The 25,067-nt window shown below is 41.8% G+C and overlaps 1 protein-coding gene, 1 long non-coding RNA gene and 1 pseudogene across 2 annotated transcripts in view; 2 read left to right on the top strand and 1 right to left on the bottom strand.

The window, feature by feature from the left end:
- Positions 1-25,067, bottom strand: part of 3830403N18Rik (RIKEN cDNA 3830403N18 gene) — a 314,245-nt gene that overhangs the window by 175,512 nt on the left and 113,666 nt on the right. The gene's annotated exons all lie outside the window — the stretch shown is intronic.
- Gm46669 lies at positions 2,547-2,925 on the top strand (annotated as a pseudogene).
- Gm35487 lies at positions 5,219-6,082 on the top strand. The gene is made up of 3 exons (XR_386931.1): positions 5,219-5,280; positions 5,693-5,824; positions 6,041-6,082. It is a non-coding gene; the product is annotated as a predicted gene, 35487 (long non-coding RNA).

The following is a 25,067-nucleotide window of genomic DNA, read 5'->3' as shown; positions in this document are numbered from 1 at the left end:
CTTTCTCCCTACCTTTTCAACATAGTACTTGAAGTATTAGCCAGAGCAATTCGACAAAAAAAGGAGATCAAGGGGATACAAGTAGGAAAAGAGGAAGTCAAAATATCACTTTTTGCAGATGATATGATAGTATATATAAGTGACCCCAAAACTTCCACCAGAAAACTCCTAAACCTGATAAACAGCTTCGGTGAGGTAGCTGGATATAAAATGAACTCAAACAAGACAATGGCCTTTCTCTATAAAAGAATAAACAGGCTGAGAAAGAAATTAGGGAAACAACACCCTTCTCAATAGTCACAAATAATATAAAATATCTCGTCGTGACTCTAACTAAGGAAGTGAAAGGTCTGTATGATAAAAACTTCAAGTCTCTGAAGAAAGAAATTAAAGAAGATCTCAGAAGATGGAAAGATCTCCCATGCACATGGATTGGCAGGATCAAAATTGTAAAAATGGCTATCTTGCCAAAAGCAATCTACAGATTCAATGCAATCCCCATCAATATTCCAACTCAATTCTTCAACGAATTGGAAGGAGCAATTTGTAAATTCATCTGGAATAACAAAAAAGCTAGGAAAGCAAAAACTCTTCTCAAGGATAAAAGAACCTCTTGTGGAATCACCCTGCCTGACCTAAAGCTTTACTACAGAGCAATTGTGATAACAACTGCATGGTACTGGTATAGAGACAGACAAGTAGACCAATGGAATAGAATTGAAGACACAGAAATGAACCCACACACCTATGGTCACTTTATCTTCGACAATGGAGCTAAAACCATCCAGTGGAAGAAAGATAGCATTTTCAACAATTGGTGCTGGCACAACTGATTGTTATCATGTAGAAGAATGTGAATTGATCCATATTTATCTCCTTGTACGAAGGTCAAATCTAAGTGGATCAAGGAACTTCACATAAAACCAGAGACACTGAAACTTATAGAGGAGAAAGTGGGGAAAAGCCTTGAAGATATGGGCACAGGGGAAAAATTCCTGAACAGAACAGCAATGGCTTGTGCTGTAAGATCGAGAATTGACAAATGGGACCTAATGAAACTCCAAAGTTTCTGCAAGGCAAAAGACACCGTCAATAAGACAAAAAGACCACCAACAGATTGGGAAAGGATCTTTACCTATCCTAAATCAGATAGGGGACTAATATCCAACATATATAAAGAACTCAAGAAGGTGGACTTCAGAAAATCAAATAACCCCATTAAAAAATGGGGCTCAGAACTGAACAAAGAATTCTCACCTGAGGAATACCGAATGGCAGAGAAGCACCTGAAAAAATGTTCCACATCCTTAATCATCAGGGAAATGCAAATCAAAGCAACCTTCAGATTCCACCTCACACCAGTCAGAATGGCTAAGATCAAAAATTCAGGTGACAGCAGATGCTGGCGTGGATGTGGAGAAAGAGGAACACTCCTCCATTTTTGGTGGGATTGCAGGCTTGTACAACCACTCTGGAAATCAGTCTGGCGGTTCCTCAGAAAATTGGACATAGTACTACCAGAGGATCCAGCAATACCACTCTTGGGCATATATCCAGAAGATGCCCCAACTGGTAAGAAGGACACATGCTCCACTATGTTCATAGCAGCCTTATTTATAATAGCCAGAAGCTGGAAAGAACCCAGATGCCCCTCAACAGAGGAATGGATACAGAAAATGTGGTGCATCTACACAATGGAGTACTACTCAGGTAGTAAAAATAATGAATTTATGAAATTCCTATTCAAATGGATGGACCTGGAAGGCATCATCCTGAGTGAGGTAACACATTCACAAAGGAACTCACACAATATGTACTCACTCATAAGTGGATATTAGCCCAAAACCTAGGATACCCAAGATATAAGATACAATTTGCTAAACACATGAAACTCAAGAAAAATGAAGACTGAAGTGTGGACACTATGCCCCTCCTTAGAATTGGGAACAAAACACCCATGGAAGGAGTTACAGAGACAAAGTTTGCAGCTGAGATTAAAGGATGGACCATGTAGAGACTGCCATATCCAGGGATCCACCCCATAATCAGCATCCAAACGCTGACACCATTGCATACACTAGCAAGATTTTATAGAAAGGACCCAGATGTAGCAGTCTCTTGTGAGACTATGCCGGGGCCTAGCAAACACAGAAGTGGATGCTCACAGTCAGCTAATGGATGGATCACAGGGCTCCCAATGGAGGAGCTAGAGAAAGTACCCAAGGAGCTAAAGGGATCTGCAACCCTATAGGTGGAACAACATTATGAACTAACCAGTACCCCGGAGCTCTTGACTCTAGCTGCATATGTATCAAAAGATGGCCTAGTCGGCCATCACTGGAAAGAGAGGCCCATTGGACACGCAAACTTTATATGCCCCAGTACAGGGGAACGCCAGGGCCAAAAAGGGGGAGTGGGTGTGTAGGGGAGTGGGGGTGGGTGGCTATGGGGGACTTTTGGTATAGCATTGGAAATGTAAATGAGCTAAATACCTAATAAAAAATGGAAAAAAATATAAGTCGTGTCCAGACCTCCAATGTGACAACATGAAGCTGCCTACCTACAATATCCTAAGCTCACATCGGCGGGGCATGGGCCTGCTTGTCTTTCCATAGCGCCTGCAGGCCACCGAAATCTGCATCAACCCTGTGGAATTCAACCCTGACTCCATGGCACAGATGATCCACAAAATGAAGTGGGCAGTGCTTGTGCAGGCAGCAGACACCACAATCTTGGCTGAGGTAAACAAAGAGCCAAGTGACAGCTATGAACAGGAAGAGATGCTTTTGTGGAAGATGCACCTGCATGTGGCTTAAGATGGATGTACTGGAGGGTACCCTGCAATGCCCAGAATTTGGTCATCTTTTCCCCATCAGCTGCAGGATCCCCAATACGCTGTTGAATGATGAGGAGTCTGAGATTTAACCTTGCTAGCCACCACACTGGGAGGTGGGAGTAGGTACATGGGTCGAGGAACACCCTCATGGAAGCAGGGGGAGAAGGCATGGGATAGGGGTTTCTGGGAGGGTGGGAACCTATGAAAATGGACAACATTTGAAATGTAAATAAAGAAAATATCCAATAAAAAAAGACCAACCAAAGAGTACACAGGGAGGGACCCGTAGCTCCAGCCGAATATGTAGCAGAGGATGGCCTAGTTGGACACCAGTGAGAAGAGAGACTCCTGGTCCTGAGAAAGATGGATACCCCAGTGTAAGGAAATGCCAGGACAGGGAAGCAGGAGTGGGTTGGTTGGTAAGTAGGAGGAGGAGAGAAGGGATAGGGGGTTTTCGGAGGGGAAACCAGGAAAGGGGATAACATTTGAAATGTAAATAAAGAAATTATCTAATAAAATAAAATAAACCAACTGGGGAACAAAAAGTTAATAGCAGAATAAAAAAATCAAAGAAGCCATGTGCGGTGGCACATGCCTTTTATCCCTGCATTTGGTAGGCAGAGGCAGGCAAATTTCTGAGTTTGAGGCCAGCCTGGTCTACAGAATGAGACCAGGGCTACACAGAGAAACCCTGCCTGGAAAAACCAAAAGAAAAAAAAAGGAAGCAAATCACACACAGGCATGCAGAAGAGCATTGGTCTCAAAGACAGCCCTGTCCTAAATATACTACTACACATAGTTTCACAAAACGGACTCTGAACATGACCTCATAAGGCCTTTGACTATACTATCTAGGTTATCCCCATATGATCACAAGAAACAAAAGGAAACAAGGCAATCAGTGTCAGAAGCAGATCTTAGACTGATGCCAAGTCCAGGGTGGGAGGCACACCAGGCTTTCTGTTTTCAAGCTTCCAGTATGTGGTTCTCCACCTTCCTAATGCTGCAGCTCCTTCATATATATACTTCCTTATGCTGTGGGGAGCTCCAACCATAAAATTATTTTTTTGCTACTTCATAACTGTAATTTCCTACTGTTATTAATTTTAACATAAATATCTGACATACCGATAGTCTTAGACAACTCCTGTGAAAGTGTCACAAGGACTCACAACCTACAGGTTGCCAAACATAATGCCAGGCACTAGTAAAACTAGCCAGCCCCTTGATTTTTACACTTTCTGCCTTCCAGAACTGTACTAGAATAGATGTGCTCTATTTTAGTTGTCTAAACATGTGATCATCTGTAACACTAACTGGAAACACACATACCTAAGTGGATGAGGAAGTCTATTTTTCCTGCCCTGGAATCTTGGCAGGTTTGAGTCAGCTCTAATCAAGTGGAAGAGAAAGGATGCTGGATGAATTCCTACTCTAAGTAATCGGAGTCAATAGGGATTCCATTTTGTTCTCATGGAGAATGGGGAGGATATGTTCTCCATTAAAAAGTTCCTTACATTCACTAATTTTATGCCTGCCTGTCTATTTGAGTGTCCTTTGTACTTTTATCTGCTATGTGTTGTGTTCTGTGTTCTTGATTATTAACTCTAGGGTCTTTACCATACTGCAAAATGAAACTCTTCTCATTTTGAAAACCTTTCATATTTGTCCTCTGTATACAATATGATTCTTAAAAAAATCAGTTTATGAGTACTTTGTACTAACATCTACATTTTTGGGAAAATACTTTTTATTGAAAATGCATCTTTTCATTCAATTCAGAGATAAATGAGTAAAGTTTTCCCAACTGTTGTAAAGGGGCCTTAGGGATTTAAGGAGATCTGTCCACTTCCCCTCCATAAAGACAAACACAGTGTCAGCTCACCCTGTGTGCTAAAGTCCATTATGGTTCAAAATGGCCACTTTGGAAATTGTTAGCAAACTAAAGAACTCCTTAATTATACCTTCAATTCTGGAGAAAAAAAAAGGCATGGGTTACTGGGGAAACATTTACAGGTGGAAAGAAGGGCTAAAAATATTAGATCTTCCCCACCAGAATTTTCTGTTGGAGGGCTCCTTTTAAAAATAAAATCAACAAGTAGTAAAGAAAATTTTAGAGAAGTGATAGCAAAGCACACATTTGGTGAAAGTATTAAAAGGTTTTTCCTGAGGCCCCTGCGTGTGTACCTTCATCTTCCGGAGAGGAAAACACCATCAGGCAGTTAGAGACTTAGAAAGGCTGAGTCTGACCTTTCGTTGACCCCACTAGCTCAGCCCCCTTCAGTGGACATTCACAAGGTCACTTCGGCTACAGAAGGCGCATGCGCAATGAGTGACTCCTGAAGTTACGCGGGCTCACTTTTCGCTTCAAAAGGCAAGAGAAGCTGAGGAAGCCACAGGGAACTCAGTCCAAGCCCGCTGTGATGACAGCCAGTCACCTACAAGTAAGTGTAAAGCAGAGATCTGGATGGCTGGATGGCTGGTGGCAGGGAGAGGGACTTCTTTCTATCCTCAGGTGGTAGATCCTTATCAGGAGAGGCTAGGTGATTTTTATTGCTGTACCCAAGCCCTGAGCAGGCTCAGATTCGCACAGGAAAGCTGTTAAGTCTGTGTGACTATTGGGCCAGACCCTTCTTAGCTCCAGAACTCGGACCCCTTTACTGATGAGGGGAGATATTTCTGGAGAAGTCTTCAAAACCTACTTACTTAATGACTTTGCCTCAGGGTTAACTGAGGCCAGCTGGTATATGCCTGGTCTGAGGAGCTCTGATGTTCCAGAGCGGAAGGTGACGCAAGGGACCAGTCAGGTCTAGGAGGAAAGAAACTAGTTTTTAGCGCCCCCCCCCCGCCCCCCAGCATCAGTTCCTGAGGTGCCTGAGACAGGAGAGTCCCTGTCAGAGTTGAAGCTGGAAGAAGGCTGGGAAGCTGGTGGCTCCTGCATCGTCGTCATTGCTGAGGACTGAGTGGCGACTGGATGGTGGACAGCGGGTAGGTGTGGTTGCTTCTGGGATTTGGGAAGGAGACAGAGTCGGGAGGCGATGTGTGGAGTGGAGTGGAGTGGAGCGTGTGGGGTCGTTTTTTAGTCAGAGAAGGAGCCTTGGAGGCAGGCGGACAGTACTGCGGAGTTAAGGTAAACGCAGACTTTGACTTAAATGAAGCCCGTGACTTTACTAACTTTAGGATTCAAACTGCATTGTTTGGTAGGTTGAGGTAGCCCAGTAGCCTGGAGATGTCTCAGAGGGTAAAAGTGGCTGCTAGGAGAGCGTGACACGAGGACCTCTCTCCCTGGAATCCACCATAGCAGGAAAGAACAAACTGTCTTAGGTAAGTCGTACTCTGATCTCCATGGACACAAGGCTCGCCCTTGACAGTGTGGACACACAAGATAACTAAAAATAAAACAAATGGCTAGATCGGGAACACGGAGGGGGCATTAAAAAATAAAACAAAAACAAAAGGTGCATGGCCTGAGTGCGAGGTAGCCAAGCTGACCAGCTGCATAAAGATGGGCCAGTTTCTTTGTGACTGTGGTTTAGGTTGCCTCAGATCCTAGGTGGGAAGGATCTGGATTTATCACTCTTAACAATCTGATGATTTATAGTTCGTCCAGTTTTTTTCATATTTTATCGATTATTTGGAAATTTCATGTCACGAACCCCAAGCAAAGTCTCTTCCTAGTACTCCTAGGTCTGCCCCCAGCATTCTGTCCCCCATCCCCCCCCCAAAAAAAAGTCCAGTTTGCATTGCTTATGTACTTTCTCACTAGAGCATGGTCAAACTTTCACGGGCCAGACCTAAGGACTCAGTGCCATCCAGCTTAATGAAAATTTTATTTCTTTATAGCTGCACGAAACTCCATAGTTTATACATGTGGTATGTATGTATAAATAGTGAAGAAAATTTATGTATAAATTCACTGGTGTGCCTATTTCATATGGTAGTTCTAACATAACAGTTTTAACTTCAATATTATTACCTTTTGGTTACTTTTTAAAAATTTAACCTCCAAAACAGCAATTTCTATAGCGACTGTACTAGTTTGGTTTCCTTTGATTGTCTTTTTCTCTTTCTTCCTTCCTTCTTTGAGGCAGGGTTTCTCCTTGTAGCCCTGGCTGTCCAGAAACTTTCTCTGTAGGACAGGTTGGCCTGAAACTCACAGAGAGCTAAAGGCCTCTGCCTCCCTAGTGCGAGATTAAAGGCATGTGCCACCACTGCCCAGAAGTAGTTTGGTTTTTATCCAGCAATTAATAATGTTTTTCCCCACATACTCACCAGTATTTGTTGCTATTTGTTTGATAGTAACTGTTCTGACTGGTGTTAGATCTCAATTTAGCTTTAATTTGTCTCCCTCTGATAGCTAAGTATGTTGAATGATTTTCATGTATTTATTCGTGACTTGTATGTGTTGTTTGAGTATTATCTATTAACTCATTAATTAATTAACTCAGTGATTAGATAATTGTCCTTAAATTTTGAGGTTCTTTATAAATTGTACAGATTAATATTTTTATAAATGTGGTTGGCAAAGTTATTACTTATATATTTTTTAATTTTTTTTGGTCCTGTAGGCTGCCTCTTCATTCTCCTTTGCCACTTGTTTCCTTTGGAGACAGGAGTCTTTTAATGTCATGTAATGTCATTTGTCAATTCTTGAATTATTTTTTGAGGTATATGTGACTAATTTAAATTCTCTTAGACCTGAGACAGTAAGGAACTAAGCTTACTTCACTTAACATGACCTCCCTCCCCACCTAGTTTACTGATTTGGTGTCCTTTTCCGAAACTCCTTGCTTGTGCTTAAAATGGGATATTGTAATTTTATTTTCCTCTAGCAGTTTGGGTTTCAAGTGTCATCTTAAGGCCATGGATCCATTTTGACTAGTTTTGGGCAGAGTGAGGGACACAGTTTTAGTTTTGTTCTTCTTCATATAAATACCCAATTTTGCCAGCACCATTTATATTTCCACTTTAGTTTGTTTACTTTCCTGTTTGGGGTTTGGGTTTTGGGGACAGGCTATGTATCCAAGAATGATCTTGAATCCCCTTTTCTCCTGCCTCTACCTCCCAAATTACTGGGATTATCCACATCAACATTTCTATTTTATTTTCATTTCTTGAAGAGATTTTCTTTTTCTTCAATGCATACTTTTAACAGCGATGTCAAAACAAAATGGCTGTAGCTGTGTGGGTTTATCTCTGCATCCTTTATTCTGTTCTCGGATTTTTTTTTTTGTGTGTGTGTGTGTGTGTGTGTGTGTGTGTGCCAGCACATGACTGTTACTATAGCTCTTTACTGGATTTGTTGTTGTTGTTCTTTTATTCTTTTTTGAGGCAGGGTTTCTCTGTGTAGCCTTGGTTGTCCTGGAACTCACTCTGTAGACCAGGCTGGCCTTGAACTCAGAAATGCACTGGCATCTAACTCCCAAGTACTGGGATTGAAGACATGCACCATCACTGCCTGGCATTTTAGTGGAATTTTAAACTGAGTATTGTGATACATCTATCCATTGTTTTTCTGTTTAGAATTGCTGTGGAAAATCAGAGATCTTTTGTATTTAAATATGAATTTTGAGTTTTTTCTTTCTAGTTCTGTGAAGAATGGCATTGGAATTTTTAATGGGAATTATATTAACCTTGCAGACTGCTTCTGGCAAAAGTGCCATTTTCACAATCTTAATATGCTAATCTAAGAAGTAGGAAATGTTCCCATTTTCATGTGTTTGGTTTCTTTTTGCAATGTTTTTCAGTTTTCATCACCTTGGTTAGATTTATTCTTAGGTATTTTATTTTTTTAGACTAGATGGCTTGGTATTCACAATGCAGCCCAGGTTGGCTCCCAAGTCACAGCAGTTTTCCTTGTATTGGCTTTCTGAATGCTGCAACTATCACAGCACAAAGCACCAGGCCCAGCTCTTCCTTTCCCTTTAAGAATCTGGAATGAATGGGATTATCCCCTCCCGATTTACTTGTCCTTTATCATAATATATTTTTATATTGTAATTATGTTATTAATTATATTATTGGTATAGAAAAACCAAAGAGTTCTTGCATGTTGACTATACATCCTATTACTTTGTTGAGTTTATACATCAGATCTAAGAGCTTTCTAGAAGGTTTTCTAGGGTTTTTGGTTTCAGGTTATGCTATCTATGACTAAAATCATGTGACTTCTTCCTTCCCTATTTGTATCATTTTTATTATTTTTTCTTGCCTTACTTTCTAGGCAAGATTCTAATCACTGTATTAAATACTATTGGAAAGAGTACATAACCTTGTTTTTGATTTTAGAAGCAATGTTTTAAGTTTTCCCCCATTTATTATAATTGGCTATAGGTTTGTTACATATAGCCTATATGGAGATTTTACATGGTTTATTATAATATTCTTATATATTATAATGATATTATTAATATATCATAATCACACATTATGATTATATTATCCATTAATTATTAATTATATTAATATATTAATATATTGTAAATTATGTGATTTATTATAATTGGCTATAGGTTTGCTACACAGCCTGTATGGAAATTTTCATATGGTTTATTATAATATAATTATATATTATAATTATTAATTACATCATCAATATATTATATATCACATATCATAATTATATTATCAATCAAGTATTAATTATATATTATTAATATATGCATAGATAATATATAAATATATTTTAATTTATATGATTTATTATAATTGTCTATAGGTTTGTTACATATAGCCTATATGGACATTTTTGTATGGATTATTATAATATACTTATATATTACTATATTATTAATATATTTTATTATAATCACACATTATAATTGTATCATCAATTAATTAGTAAGTACATGTTATTAATATATTAATATATGTTATATAAATATATTGTTATTTATATGATTTATTATAATTGGCTATAGGTTTGCTACATATAGCCTATGTGGAGATTTTTTATGGTTTATCATAATATATTTCTATATTATAATTATATTGTTAATTATATTATTCATATATTATATTCTAATAATATTATTATATTATCAATCAATCATTATTAATTGTGCATTATTAATATAATATACATATATTGTAATTTATATAATTTATTATAATTGGTTATAGTTTTGCTACATATAGCTTATATGGAGATGTTTATGTGGAGATTTCTTTTTTCTATCCACATTTTTTCCAGTGCTCTTACCAAGAAGGGATGTTGAACTTTGTAAAGACATTTACTTCAGCTATTGAGATAATCACAGGATTTCTGTCCGTGGTATATCTGCTCTAGAAGTATGTTGTTTGGCATCCCTGGGTTAAAGTCAACTTGATCATGGGGCAGGGTATTCTTTATGTGTTCTAAAATTTGGTTAAGTATTTTGTAGATTTTTTTGCATTTGTGTTTATCAGGAAAAATGGTCTAGTTTTTGTTCTGTCCTCTGATTTTTGGTATCATAGTAATACCAGCTTTATAAAATGTATTTGGTAGTGGTTCTTTTTTCTAGTTTTTGGAAATAGTTTGAGAAGTATTGCTGTTAGTTCTTTAATGGTTTAAGATGCTGATAGTGAATCTGTCTGATCTTGGACTTACACACTGTCTTAGGGTTTTACTGCTGTGAACAGACAACATGACCAAGGCAAGTCTTATAAAAAAAAAACAACATTTAATTGGGGCTGGCTTACAGGTTCAGAGGTTCAGTCCATTATCATCAAGGTGGGAGCATGGCAGTATCCAGGCAGGCATGGCGCAGGATATGCTGAGAGTTCTATGTCTTCATCCAAAGGCTGCTAGTGGAAGACTGATTTCCAGGCAACTAGGGTGAGGATCTTATACCCACACCCACAGTGACACACTCATTCTAACCAGGTCACACCTATTCCAACAAGGCCACACCTTCAGATGGTGCCACTCCCTGGTCCAAGGATATACAAACCATCACATTCCACTCTCTGGTCCCCATAGACATGTTCAAAACCATGAGTCTATGGGGGCCATACTAACATAGCATAATGCAAAATGCATTTAGTCCAACTTTCAAAGTCCTCAGAGTCTATAGTAGTCGCAACAATGTTAAAAGTCCAAAGTTCAAGGTCTCTTCTGAGATTCATTCAACTTAATTAACTGTAATCCCCAAAGCAAGGCAGGAAATCAGCTGGGCAACTCCAAACTCTGCATCTCCATGGCTGATGTCAAAGCAGTCTTCAGATATCCACTCCTTTTTCATCTTTGTTGACTGCAACAAACTGCTTTCTCCTGGGCTGGTTCCACTCCCTGTTAGCAGCTTTCCTCAGCATGTATCCCATGGCTCTGGCATCTTTAATATTTTTGAGTCTCCAAGGCAATTTCAATGTTACAGCTTCTTGTTTCAGTGTCTGGGATTCCACTTGATCTTTTGGACTCCTCCTAAGGGCTGTTATCACTTTTCTAGCTCTGCCCTCTGTAGCACTCTAAGCTCAGGTTGATCCACTCCACTATGGCTGCTGTTCTTGGTGATCATCCCATGGTACTGACATCTCTAATACACTGGGGTGTTCCACTCCAACTAGGCTTCACCAATAGCCTCTCATAGGCTCTCTTCAGGGTGCTAAGCCTCAAATCCTTTGCATGACCCCTTCAGTCCTGGGCCATCAAATACAGCTGAGGCTTAACCTTCTCTAATGGCCTTCCCTGGCCTCTCACAGTGATAAGCCTCAGCTTCTCTCCATGATCCCTTCATTCCTTCACAAGCAGTACAAGTGAGTGACTCTTACACATTACCAAGTCCAGCAGCAGCATGAGGTACAACCTTGGGTATCTCTGGAACACAGCTTCTTTGTGCTCCCAGAAAACAATTTCCAGAAGATTTCACCTCAGTGATGCTGGTCTTTTCTTAATCACTACTAATTCCTTAGCTCCACCTAACCAGCATCAATTTTCCCAGTAGTTCCTTCCATTCTTAACTCTAGAGCCAGAGCTACATGGCTAAAGCTGCCGAGTTCTGCTGCTTACAGGAACTAGAACATGATCCCCTTGTACTATTACATTATCACTAGCTTTATGTTTTCTAAATCCTTCACTGCCTAAGCTTGGCTATCCTGGTTCTTTCTCTGTAGATTGACCTTGAATGCAGAGATCAGCATGCCTGTATCCTGAGATTAAGGGTGTGTACCACCATGCCTGGATTTAATTTAGCTGGGTAGGATCTTGCCCCAAGGTCCCACTCTCTTAATAAGTTATCTCCTAGAACACAGGATTTTGCTCCATTTCACTTCTTGGTATGCCTTTAATACTCAAACCATATATTTTATATTTGGCCTTTCTAAGCTTGCTATGCTTGTTCAAACTTTGCTTTGTGAGACTTAACCAGAGAACAGAGTCTCTGCTGGGCTTTTTTTGAAACTTCCTTTGTCAATGCAGTTAATTCAATTAATCCAAGTCTCTTCACCTTAGCCTCAGGCAGACTTTTCAGACAAGGGCAAAAACTAACCACATTCTTCACCAAAATACCACAAAAACAGTCTTTTTTTTTCTAATTAGGTATTTTCCTCATTTACATTTCCAATGCTATCCCAAAAGTCCCCCATACCCACTCCCCCACTCCCCACCCACCCACTCCCTCTTTTTGGCCCTGGCGTTCCCCTGTACTGGGGCATATAAAGTTTGCAAGTCCAATGGGCCCCTCTTTCCAGTGCTGGCCTACTAGGCCATCTTTTGATACATATGCAACTAGATACAAGAGCTCTGGGATACTGGTTAGTTCATATTGTTGTTCCACCTATAGGGTTGCAGTTCCCGTTAGCTCCTTGGGTGCTTTCTCTAGCTCCCCCATTGGGAGCCCTGTGATCCATCCAATAGCTGACTGTGAGCATCCACTTCTGTGTTTGCTAGGCCCTGGCATAGCCTCACAAGAGACAGCTATATCTGGGTCCTTTCAGCAAAATCTTGCTAATGTATGCAATGTCAGTGTTTGGAAGCTGATCGTGGGATGGATCCCTAGATATGGCAATCACTAGATGGTCCATCCTTTCTTCACAGCTCCAAATTTTGTCTGTAATAGGAGTGGAAGAGATGCACATAAACAGTCTTTATGCCACATACTGAAATTCTTCTTTGAAATCTCTTGGGCCAGGTCAACACAGTTCAAATTACTCCCAGCAACAAAGTCTTCCATATTCCTGCTAGGATGACCCATTAAGCCCCATTTAAAGCATTCCACTGAGTTCCAAGTCCAAAGTCCAAAAATCCACATTCTTTCAAATAAAAGTATGGTCAGGCCTATCACAGCAATACCCCACTCCCAGTACTAACTTCTGTCTTAGGGTTTTACTGCTGTGAACAGACACCATGACCATGGCAAGTCTTATAAAAAAACAACATTTAATTGGGGCCGGCTTACAGGTTCAGAGGTTCAGTCCATTATCATCAAGGTGGGAGCATGGCAGTATCCAGGCAGGCATGGTGCAGGAGGAGCTGAGAATTCTATGTCTTCATAGAACTTCCAAAGGCTGCTAGTGGAAGACTGACTTCCAGGCAACTAGGGTGAGGATCTTATACCCACACCCAGAGTGACACACCCAGTCTAATCAGGTCAAACCTATTCCAAAAAGGCCACACCTTCAGATGGTGCCACTCCCTGGTCCAAGGATATACAAACCATCACACACACACACACACACACACACACACACACACACACACACACACACATACAAACCTCTCTCTCTCTCAAACACACAAACACACACACACACACGAACACATGCATGTATGCGCACTCACACAAACCTCACACATATGCACACACACACTTATATCTAATATACAACATATATTTAATATATTATTATATAGTATTTAATATATTTAATATATAAAAGGTATATAATATAAAATATTATATATGTGTACATATGTATGTGTGTATGTATGTATGTGTGTATATGTATATGTATATATACATATATATACATATATATATGTGTGTGTGTATGTGTATTTGAACACTCTTTTAGTTTAACATAAGCACTCATAGCTGCCAATGATCATCTTGTTTTTATGTGTTAGGTTCCAAAACATAAGTGCTTTCATTTTCATTTGGTTCTTAGAGTTTTTAATTTTTTGCCCCAATTTCTTTAAAACTATGCAGATTATTCAAGACATTGTTCAATGCCAGGATAATGGTATAATATTTTGGGATGAGTTGAGTAGCACTGTAGAAGTCTACATGGGAAGAGTTATCAGGAAGCTTTAACTTTGATTTTTATTTTACAACTAGTTTCTGTATTTTTGTTTTTCCTTTGAGACTGAATGGAAAAAAAAGAGAATTAGAAGGAGGTCATGATTGCTCCTAATTGGTTGAGAGACCTAACAGAGACATATAGGGTGTTACTATTGAGCCCTGGCAGGCCTGAGACTCACTATATAGATCAGGCTAGTCTCCAAGTCACCTAGACTTGCCTGCCTCTGCCCCATGAGTGATGAGATCATTCTGTCTTAATACCATGTTACTGGTTATACTGTCAGTCTTTGTGGTTCCAATGTCGTATTCAAACTTAAAGGAAGCCATTTAAGCTCCATGCAGTATTGTGCGGGTCCTCTGCCTTTGCTTGACCTCAATAACCCTGACCTAATCAGGAGACAGGGACCTAGTACCTTTCCACACTGACGCTTAAAACTCAGCTTTCTTAAGCTGTGTATACAAAAGGTACCTCCTGAAGGTGACATATGGGCACTTGGAGCGTCAAAAGGCAGATGTGGCTAAGGAATGTGAAACCTGCATTGAAGCCAGAGTGAGGAAGAAAGCCACTCCTTTGTGACTGTCTTCACTGGAACACTGCAGTGAGTCTTAGACTCTCATGTCAAGGACAGAGATTCCAGAGAGAGAAAAATCTGGCTCCTTCCAGAGTTACCCAAAGTAAGCACAAAGTGGAGAAGACTGTGTGGTGGTGGTGGTGGGGCTTTTTTTCTACAAGCTGCTAGACAGACCCTCATCTGATTCTTGCTGGCTTAAATGATAGATGCTGGCTAACCCCACCCCTGAAGTGTCAGTGAGACTTGCCTTAGGCAACAAGCTGCCAGATTCTGTGTAGTCTTGAACATGCCAGTGGGGGAAGGAGGCAGCTTTCCAAGAAGGGCTTCTTTGCTGGTGGTCTGGGAGGCCAGCACCATGAGGCATGTGATGGGTGGAGAGAGGTGACAAGGGGGGACGGCAGATCAGTCAGGCCCAGGAGCCAGTGACAGAAGATGCTAACTCTTGGTAGCCCCAGTTCATGAAGTACCTAAGTACAAGGTGAGGAGAATGGTTCTGAATAGGTCTTTGACAGTTCCTGTGAACAGGGGAGGCAGGAGGAAGGAGGCGCAGTAGATAGTGCCAGTTGGCATAACTGAAGCCTAGATATTCATTTGAAGGATGGAGAGCAGGTGGATGGGCCCTGGGGGCCAGGGGCAGGCTGCAACCAGACTGGGGAGGCATTGTTTGCTGTGTGTTGTGACGAGAGTGCTGATAGGACTTGAAGGCAGACAGTGTCATGGTAAAAACAATGGTATGAGTTAAAATGAGCACTGGGTTTCATATGGATATGGTAGGAGGTAAAAGCACTTGCTGTGCAAGCTTTGTGTACCTAGTTCCATCCCTAAATCCATGGTAGAGTGAAGGAATCTCAAAGACTCCTGAAAGCCACCCTGTAGCCTTCCTATGCACCACAACCCACTTGTACATCCATATTCTCACATATTTCTCATACACACCAGGTAATAATAATAATAATAATAATAATAATAATAATAATAATAGTAATATAATAATAAAGTGGATATGTTAGGGACACTAGAGATGAGAAGTAAGGGTTTGCAGCTTGGTTTGAGTTGTTCATGTTGACCAGATAAGAGGACAGTACCTATTAATGTGTGATCTAATTAATCAAGTAGCCTTTGACCTAGGATCACAGGGAGGAGGGATTCTTCCTGCTGGCCACTGCAGAGATGGGACAGAGTTTCCCTACAGAATTCTTTGCTTAGGGTCTCAGGAATCTGGAAAGTCTAACACCTATCTTATAAATATTTAATAAGATATTTTAAAAACAACAAAATCACTAATCTGTTCTCCCTGAGCTTTGAGATACTTCACCCCAATTTCTCTTTGTAATGCTTTGCTTAGTGTTACCAAGTAAACCATGACTGTACTAAATAAGCTTGTAGATGTTTTCAGCTTTTCCTACATTTAAGTGTTTATATGTAAACATTTATATGTTTCTCAAATTTCATCATGGATATGTACCACATCGCATCTTTTGGGTGATCCCAACCCAGAGGGCTTCATTTGGAAGCCTAGATATCTAGATCAAGGAAACTAGAAGTTTCTAAGAGTTCCATAGAGGCTTTTCCTCATCCATGTGCCAGGATAATATAATCCTGTCAGGCTCCTTTTTGACAGCCACACTGGTGTTTCTGAGTCACCTATGCACAGGCTATCTATCTCTTTACCTTTGCAAGGAAATGTTACAGGTGAGATGGGGTTGAGGTCATGGTTTGGGAGTAGGGAGCCAGGCCTGAGTATTTTTTTTTTCATGGCCAGTCTTTTGGAGAATTGGTCAAGAAGAGAAACTGCTTTAGGAATTGGAAGGGAATCAGGACGGAAGGAATGGAGGCACTGAGGGAGAAAGGGAGAAAGGGTAGAAGGGCAGAAGTTGAAATCCAACCAGAGAAAGAAGCTCTCCAGTGCCACAGTCGGCACAGTCCCTGAGAGGTGGAGAGACCAGTCTTTGAGCACTTTGACCACACACAACACTGGAAGCGCATTTCCATGTGACCTGGAGGAATTAAATGCAGGTGTGCAGAGAACCCAGCAGTCTTCACCACTCCTCAGTTTCCCTCTGGCAATTTCCTTATGGAGTGGGACAGTGGAATTCAGTGGCTCTAATTTTTTTTTTACCTCACCCCTAATCACACCAAACGAAAAAATAATACTACTGTCCAGCTCCTAAGTTCTAGTGGGGGTTAACCACACACATATGTGAGGGATATTTAGATAAGGACCTGGCTCAGGATGTGGCATGAACTGAGTATGGATCCTGCAATAGGAACTCCTGAGACATTCCTTATGGCATCCATCTCCTTGTACAGTGTTATTTTCTTAGAGAAAAGCTACTAGGAAGGTTACAGCAAAGACAAAGTGCTAGAGGTAGGCATGAGGACATTACACTTAGTGGGTGTGACAAGGTCAAGAGAGGAAGGATTGTCTGTGAAGGTTACTAAGGGACACTCAAAACTGGAAGGTTTTCTCAGGGAAACTGTAGCTGTTCCCCTTTTGGGGACCTCCATGCATTTGGAAACACATGGATGCCATTATTGTGTGAGGAGTGGGACTAGATGCCTGCACCTCTTTTAGAGTTTCACTGTTCTTATCTTATAAAATGTGTATGGATGTTATATTGTCCTATGTGCATGACTGACTATATACTACATGCTTGCCTGGTGTCTGGAGAGGATAGAAGTGTTTGAGGTATCCCCTAGAACACGATTAGAAATGGTTGTGGGCACCGTGTGGATGTTGAGAATCAAACCTGGGCCCTATGGAAGAACAGACAGTACTCTTTTTGTTTTTTTGAGACAGGGTTTCTCTATATATCCCTGACTGTCCTGGAACTCACTTTGTAGACCAGGCTGGCCTCAAACTCAGAAATTCGCCTGCCTCTGCCTCCCAAGTGCTGGGATTAAAAGCGTGCGCTACCACCAGCCAGCCAGACAATACTCTTATCCTAAGAGCCAGTTTTCTAGTCCTGCGCCTCTTCAGAAGGATAGGTGTTCCCAGCTGCAGTTCATGGGACTGCTCAGAACATGGCTGCCCAATAGCAGGGAATGTTCTGAAGGAATACTTGTGGCTAGGAATCCAAGCTTCCAGCTTCCACTAATTCCAAGTTCAGTAGCTACATGAGGCCAGTGGCTAAGCTACTAGAAAGCGCAGGTCCAAGGAGTCTGCAAAAGGGGTTGGGGGCACACTTTGTATAACTTTTGGCAGCTGGGTGCAGAGTTGGACGTGTATGCTTATGTTTCTGAGAAGAGTCCATGACTGTTATCAGATTCTGAAAGCTGAAAGGACAGCAACCATATATATCCTTTAGTCACCACTCCAGTGTCTTCTTTCTCACGATGGCCTCTTCTCTGCTGCAGGTGGCGTCCCTGTTGAAAGCCCAACGAAACAGCTGAGACCTGAGGCCCCAGGCCCAAGAAAGAGCCATCCAGTGGGCACAATGGCTGCACCCGGCAACTCTGCCCCACGGGGCTCCTCTCCTCAGCCTTGGGAGTATGGCACAGCCTGTGAAGCCTTCCGCCAGCGCTTCAGGCAGTTCCAGTATAATGAAGCAGATGGGCCTCAAGAGGCCTTCTGCAAACTCTGGGAACTTTGTTCCCAGTGGCTGAAGCCGCAGACACGTTCTGTGGAGCAGATCCTGGCACTGCTCGTGTTGGAGCAGTTCCTGCATATTCTGCCCAGTACAAACACTGAGATTAGCCAAAGACTTCTCACCCTGACAGAAGACCTCAAGAGAGATCACAAGAGGCCAGGGAACAAGGTGAAGAGTGGTTGGGGTTGGTTGTTCTTAGGTCCAAAGAGGAGGCAGACAGCTGGGTTGAGATGAGCTATTCTGTCTCTGTGTCATTCCATAGCTCCCAGGCTTCCCCAGAGCCCCTTTCAACATTCTCTCCTGCTGGAGTCAGTAAGGAGGTCAGAGTCTCCATCGTTCCTGACCCCATGCCCTCTCTCCAGCACCCAAATGGCAATGTCTCATTTATTATCAGTAAATGAAATTCTTGGGCAGCATCAGTTACTACAAGTATCACTGTAGTGATGAATGGCCCAAGATATGTATTGCCTGGATCTTTATTGAACAGTTTGAAGAGGCAAAGCCAGATAGTCTAGAAAGCATACAAAAAGAGGCAACTGGAACAAAGTTTATTATAAACTATTATTGCCTTTGTATAAATGTGCTTGGACATTGTTTTACCTGAAGATACTACAAAGTGTCTTCCATGAAATGGTTCCATGCCTATATCTCTGCTTACTCACTGTGGTATGACAGTTAGACATTAACATCAAATTTCCCATGCTATATACTCTTGCTGTTGGTTGTTGGTCATGTGTTATCCTTAAGTGGATAGCTGCTTTTACCTCCCTGTAACTACTAACCAGCAGCAATGCAATGAGCTTTGGTTTGGGTAAATAAGGACAACAAAGGCGATGCTCTCCCTCTGGTTAAGTATCCCTAGAACGTCTAAGTCACAGGAACATATGTAACAGTATCTGGTTCTTCCTAGATTTTCCTGAACTGCATGATGAATATTTGAGGGGGGTGGATTTCTGAATTTGCGAGAGCCTAGGTAGAGCTCTGTGTCATGGGTGTTACATATCACTGGCCCATTAAATTCCAGTAGCAGTTCCCATTAGCACACCCAAAAGTCCTCAGAAGGGAGGCAGTATTGCCTTGTGCTCAGAACCACTTCTGGAAGCCTCTGTTCAGGGAAGGCCTGGCTGAACACTGGGCAGTGTCTGTGGGAGAGCAGCCGGCTGAGATTCGTGACCTGAGCTTGGGACAGGGGCTGCTTTGCTGGAGTTTCAGCTTCAGGGCAGTTGACTGAATGGACAGGACTCTGCCAAAGGTTTCTGCTTCCTGAAGGTAACATGATTGAATGCTTTTGCTTTCTTTCTGTCTTCCTGATTTTGTTGGCAACAGACGGTGTTATCTTCAAGGGTCTAGATACTTCCTGAACAATACAGGAGCCACATGCCTCTCCTGGCTCTTGAGTAATTGAAATGTGGCCATGTAGGTATAAATCAGTTGTGAGCATAAAATGTGTTTGACCCCACTGCCTCCTTTATATGTGTTGTCCGTAGTGGTTGCTGGAAAGCTAAAAGCCCCTTGCATTGCTGCTGGTCAATGATGTACTTCCAGTGAGGTAAAAGTAGATGCATTTCAGTGGGATGATGGGTTCTGCTATTTTCCTCAGATTAATGTGCGCGACATGCTCCTGGAGGAACTGATGTCAATGGGTATGCTTCTCACACAGTCCAACACACCTGTGAGTCCACCCGAACTGCAGATAATTGAACCTGTCCAGGAGATCCGTGAGATCCCAGCACGAGGGCCATGGCAAAGCAGCTTCCATGGTTCTATCCAAAGCCAGACCTTTCTGGATATTGGTAAGGCAATCTTCTACCCCTCCTGCTCTTTGTTTCTGTTTGATAGCTCAAGTTCTCTGATGGTGTTGGTTCAAGTTGGAGTTATCAGTTCTCTAAACATAATAGACATGGTCAAATGTCCTCCCAAGTTACCTTCCCTCTGTATTCTCCAGCCATAAAGTATGCTGGTGCTAGTTTATGCTTCCCTCAGCAACTACTTTGGTTCTCCAAAAACAGTTGGATCTCAGCCTTGTGACAAGAGATCCTGATCTCCTCACTCCTTTGGTAGGCAGACAGAAGGAGGCAGTGTGAAAATCCATGGAAAGATCTTTAATAAGTACAACGTTCGCTAAGCATCAAGTGATGGTTTTTTCATTCAATGTGAAGGAGTAGAGGGTGGGAACTGAAGGCAAGGATAGCATTGGCTAGTGGCTTTAGCTAGCATGGGCTGTGAGCAGAGAATCTGAACAGAAGAATGGAGAAGAATCTTAGGAATAGGGCTCTGGTTACCCATAGCAAAGGGGAGGCTATGTGCACCTGCTATGTGCTGCTGAATGTCACTGAAGATGATATTAGAATGGGCAAGGTTGGTGCCTAGTTAGGATAGACTTTGGATTACCATACATCACAACTCATATGCCATGTCAAGCAGTAAAAATGACCAGTACTTAAGAACGAGGAGGGAATATCAGTTGTCTGCTGAGACACTGGAACTGCAGGAGGGCAGAGAGTAAAGCCGTAGGATCCAAGGCTAGGATACTCTGATTCTTTACCTTCTGGTCCTTAGGTTGGTAGGCAGAAGCAATGATTGGTAATTATTTGTGTTGTGGAAATCAAAATGTACAGAAAATCTGGCCTGGCTACCAAACCAATGCAATAACCACAGGTTTTCTCTACATAATTCTAGTTTATATTTTTCCATCTTTGCTATCTCTTCATCTCTGTCTCTCTGTCTCTGTCTCTCTCTTTCTCCCTCTCTCTCTCCCTTTCCAAACCCCTCATGTACACACACACACAGACTCACAGACACACAGACACACAGACACACGCACACACACACGCACACGCGCACACACACACACACACACACACACACACACACACACACACACACACTTTTGCAGGCAGCAGAAGAGCTTCTTGGTCTCCCTTTGAAAAGACTAGAAAGGTTTTCTGGATGATTTGCTTTCTAGCTAAAGATTTTCCTCTCCTCTTTTAGCTTATCTACTTTAGCCTGGATAGAGTCTCACTACTTCCATGGACAAGCAGATGAGCTGAGAATACCTTTTAATGAAGCATAGCAGGCCCCTCCCATCATTCAGTATTTATTCAGAAAATTGTAAGGCCAAAGCAGATAGCATTGGTCAGAGTTTCCTGATGAAGTAGCCCTAACTGAGGGGGAAATAGATGGTGAGACCTTTTGTGTCCAAAGCAGCAGGCTGGACAGACTTTGAGGCACCTTGTGAGGTTTCAAACCGCCCTTCTTCTTCTGTCTAGCATGTAATAGCAGAGTCCTACCAGAGTTTGTTCTCTGACATTGTAAGATAGACACAAGTGGAGGGCCTGCTGGATTCTACACACATAGGACAATTACCAGGCCCTGGAAGGTAGAAAGGGATTTAGTGGAATCAAAGGAAGAAAGGACAGAGAATGGTAGACTTCATCAGGGAGGGGAGGTCAGTGGTGCTACTTGAGAACTTCCAGCCCAAGATATGAGACATTTAGTGTTCTCTTTATTCTCCATGTAACACAACACCACCATCATTTACATTTATTCTTTCAGCTTTTGATGTTGGGAGGAGAAAATGATGAATGATGAATGCATGTCAGCAAAAAAAAAAAAGAGTTATGTACACACACACACACACACACACATACACACATTAATTCATTTCTGATTCACTTTCAGATTTCCATATATCCAAAGTATATGAACACCTGGAACCTCCTGGCAAAGAGTCCCCAGATCAGCTGCTGGCTGACTCCAGTGAACCTGAGGAAATCCAGATGTCCTGCCAACAGGAGGTGCCTGGGAGCTCCTGCGATGCACAGCCCTCCAGCTCTAGATCCCCCCCAAGGGCTCGTCCCCACAAGAAGCCCAACTCTGGTGCTCAGTTAGGGCTGTGTTTTACTCACCGGAAGCAATATAATATTTACATGAAAACCCAAAGAAAAAAGGTAGCACAAGGGGGCCCTAGAGGTGGGACAGTGTCAGACACCTCTGGGCAGCAGCTCGTTAGCCAGGAGGAGGATACCCGTGAGCATGCTGTAGGCAATGATCCATATACTGAGGTGGCATCCCCTAGTGTGTCACAGGCAGGTTATTATGATGATGAAAAACAGCAGTGTAGGCTGTGTAAGAAGGAGTTTATGTTTCAGTTGGGCCTGAGAGAAACTGTGACAAATCGTACAGATTCAAAACCTTACCAGTGCTCCTTCTGTGGGAAATTCTTTAAGGGGCAGTCATATGTCACTGAACATCTAGTAAGACATACCCAAGAGAGACCATTCATATGTGAACACTGCCAGAAAACCTACAAACACAAATCTAGCCTGCTGAGACACTTAAAATTCCACGCAAGGAATTTTGAAAGCAAGAGAGGCCAGGCTTCTCAGAGCCTTGTGCACAATGCAAGCCAATAAGCTCACCAGCCAGCCCACTTTACAGCAGAATCCCCCCAGGACTGTGTTGATGGAAACAGGTCCTAAAAAGTGATGCTGTCTCCTAAGAGCTTCCCCTGCAAAGACTGTCTGGGAAAGATAGAGCTGTTAGTTTCAGAGTGGGACTTTTCTTTTGGCCACATGCAAAACACATCTTTCATGGCAATACTAGTGCTAGAATGTTCACCAATTTTTTGTGGCTCTACATGTAATTTTTCTGGGCCTGGTAAGATCTTGTTCTACCTTTAATATGAATATTGCTTCTTCCTGGGCAGCAGCTGCTTCACACACTCTGTGAGCATGAAATAGAGATTATATACACTGTTCATACTTTAAATGGAACATTGCTGACATGGAAGTCTGATCCTGCAGTACGTTGTCATTAGGTATACATGTCCAATCTTCCTTACTGTTGGAAAGCATGCTCAAGGCTAGTTTTGTTTTGATTTTGGTAGAAAGGGGAACAATCTCAAATACTTTATATAACTTAGTGACATCTCTTGCACATGCAAGGCAAATACTCTACATAACTGAGCGGCATCTTTTGCTCTTGTACGCTGTTTTTGTTTTGTTTTTCCTTTTCTGGTGCTGGGAGTGAATCTAGAGCCTTGTGCTTGCAAATAAAACACTACCACTGATCTACATCTCTAGCTGAGACAGGGTTTTGCATTCTTTAACTCTAGATGTTACTTTCCATATTAGTTTGAGGTTATGATCTTCTTTTTAATGTATCCATGGTCTGTTACTGAACTTTTAGATCCATTTCTACCACTTTTATCCAGGAGCTAAGCAATGTTAAACCGTTATTGATATTTTTTTGTTGATACTGCAATTTGATCAATAAAGGAGTTCCTGTTTCTGCCTTGTGTCAGATTGTGTTTCTTGAAGACTTGTATCTTATGGTCTAGAACAAAAACATGTAATGTACACTTGAGGAGGCTGGACTGGGGATTCAGAGGGTATTTCCGTGTATTAAATACATGCCAGGTGTCTGGTGCTCTATCAGGGTAGTGGTCCTCCTTAGGCTACATGCTCATCTTTTTGTTCTCATACACATTTTGGAACCATAATTTTTAGTACCACAGAGCAAATGTTACAAGTGCTTAGCTTTTTAAACTGTCAGTAAACACCAAACTCTCAATTTTAGACCTCAGAGCAGGCTGTTCTCCGAAAGCTAGTCAGAGAATGCTTGGCCCTGTGAGCCCAATCTTTGCTTTTTATTCTGAGAGTGGAGGGAAACTGTTCTTTCCTGTAAGGGTTTTGCAATTAGAGATTCTGGTGTCAGCAGGGCTTACTTGTCACCCTATTGAGGTTCATCTGTAATAGCAAGGGAAAGGGGGGAAATCAGTACCCTAATGGCTCAAAAGAATTCTAGAACACCACTGCATTCTGTCCCCTTGTGGGTGCCATCCCTGTCACATTTTGAAGAGAAACAGTGCTCCTTCAGGAAGCTCCAGGCAATTGAACTGCATTCCTATGGATGTTGTCAGACCCAGCCCCTAGGTCTGGAGTGACTATTCTTAAGGACAGTCACTTAACCTCCAGGCCCCTGTACCTGCTTCTCTCTCAGTTCTCCACAAAACAGGAGCCTCTCTTTCACTTTTGTGCTGTGTGATGTCAGCCCTGATTCTCATATACTGATAATTGGACTGGTTGGGCCTTAGAAGAATTTCTTTCTCTCAACTAGCTGTTTAACAGTTATACTGTCAGTGAGAATGGCTGAGACATCTAGTCTGGGCAAGGTTCCCATGATTAAGGGCAGGGAATAAGAAAATAAGGCAGAGTTATCAATATATTTCAAAAGTCTACCTTTAATTGACATTTCTAATGCTGTGCACAAGAAACAGGAGATTGTGAGGTGATTTCAAAGTGTAATATATGAGGTCCATCTAGAAAATCAGGAGATGTCTATAGAGAACAGCACTGGACTTTAAAGAATTTGGTCCTCCATATATTTCTCACTATGTCCCCATCTTGATAAGTAAGGTGTGAAGGCAGGAGGTGGTGGAAGAGTGCTGTCATCAGAGGCTAGATCTCCAGGGATGCTTGTACACTCTGTGACTTCAAGATATCCATGTCACAGTGGTACCTGGTTAGCAAAGAAGCCTTTGTATTGCTTCAAAGCAGAAAGAAGGAGGGATGACCATGGTCCTCCTTTTAGGATTTACACTTTAAAGCTGAGACACACTGTAAAAACTCATGTCATTCTGACATATTCACCATGGAATGTCCAGAGAATGTCTCAGTTCCTTGCTGTGATGGTTTTAGACATTACTGGAAATGATTTTATGTTAACCTGTTTGTGCTAGTAAGTTTTTGTCAACTTTACATGAACCTAGAGTTACCTAAGAAGAGGGAACCTCGAATAGGATCTGCCTACATTAGGCGGACCTATAGCCTTGTATATTCGTTTTTTAAGA

This window comes from Mus musculus, chromosome X (genome assembly GCF_000001635.26).
Source record: "Mus musculus strain C57BL/6J chromosome X, GRCm38.p6 C57BL/6J".
In the NCBI taxonomy this organism is placed as follows: Eukaryota; Metazoa; Chordata; class Mammalia; order Rodentia; family Muridae; genus Mus; species Mus musculus.
The sequence above is the reverse complement of the archived record's forward strand: the minus strand, read 5'-3'. Positions and strand labels throughout refer to the sequence as shown.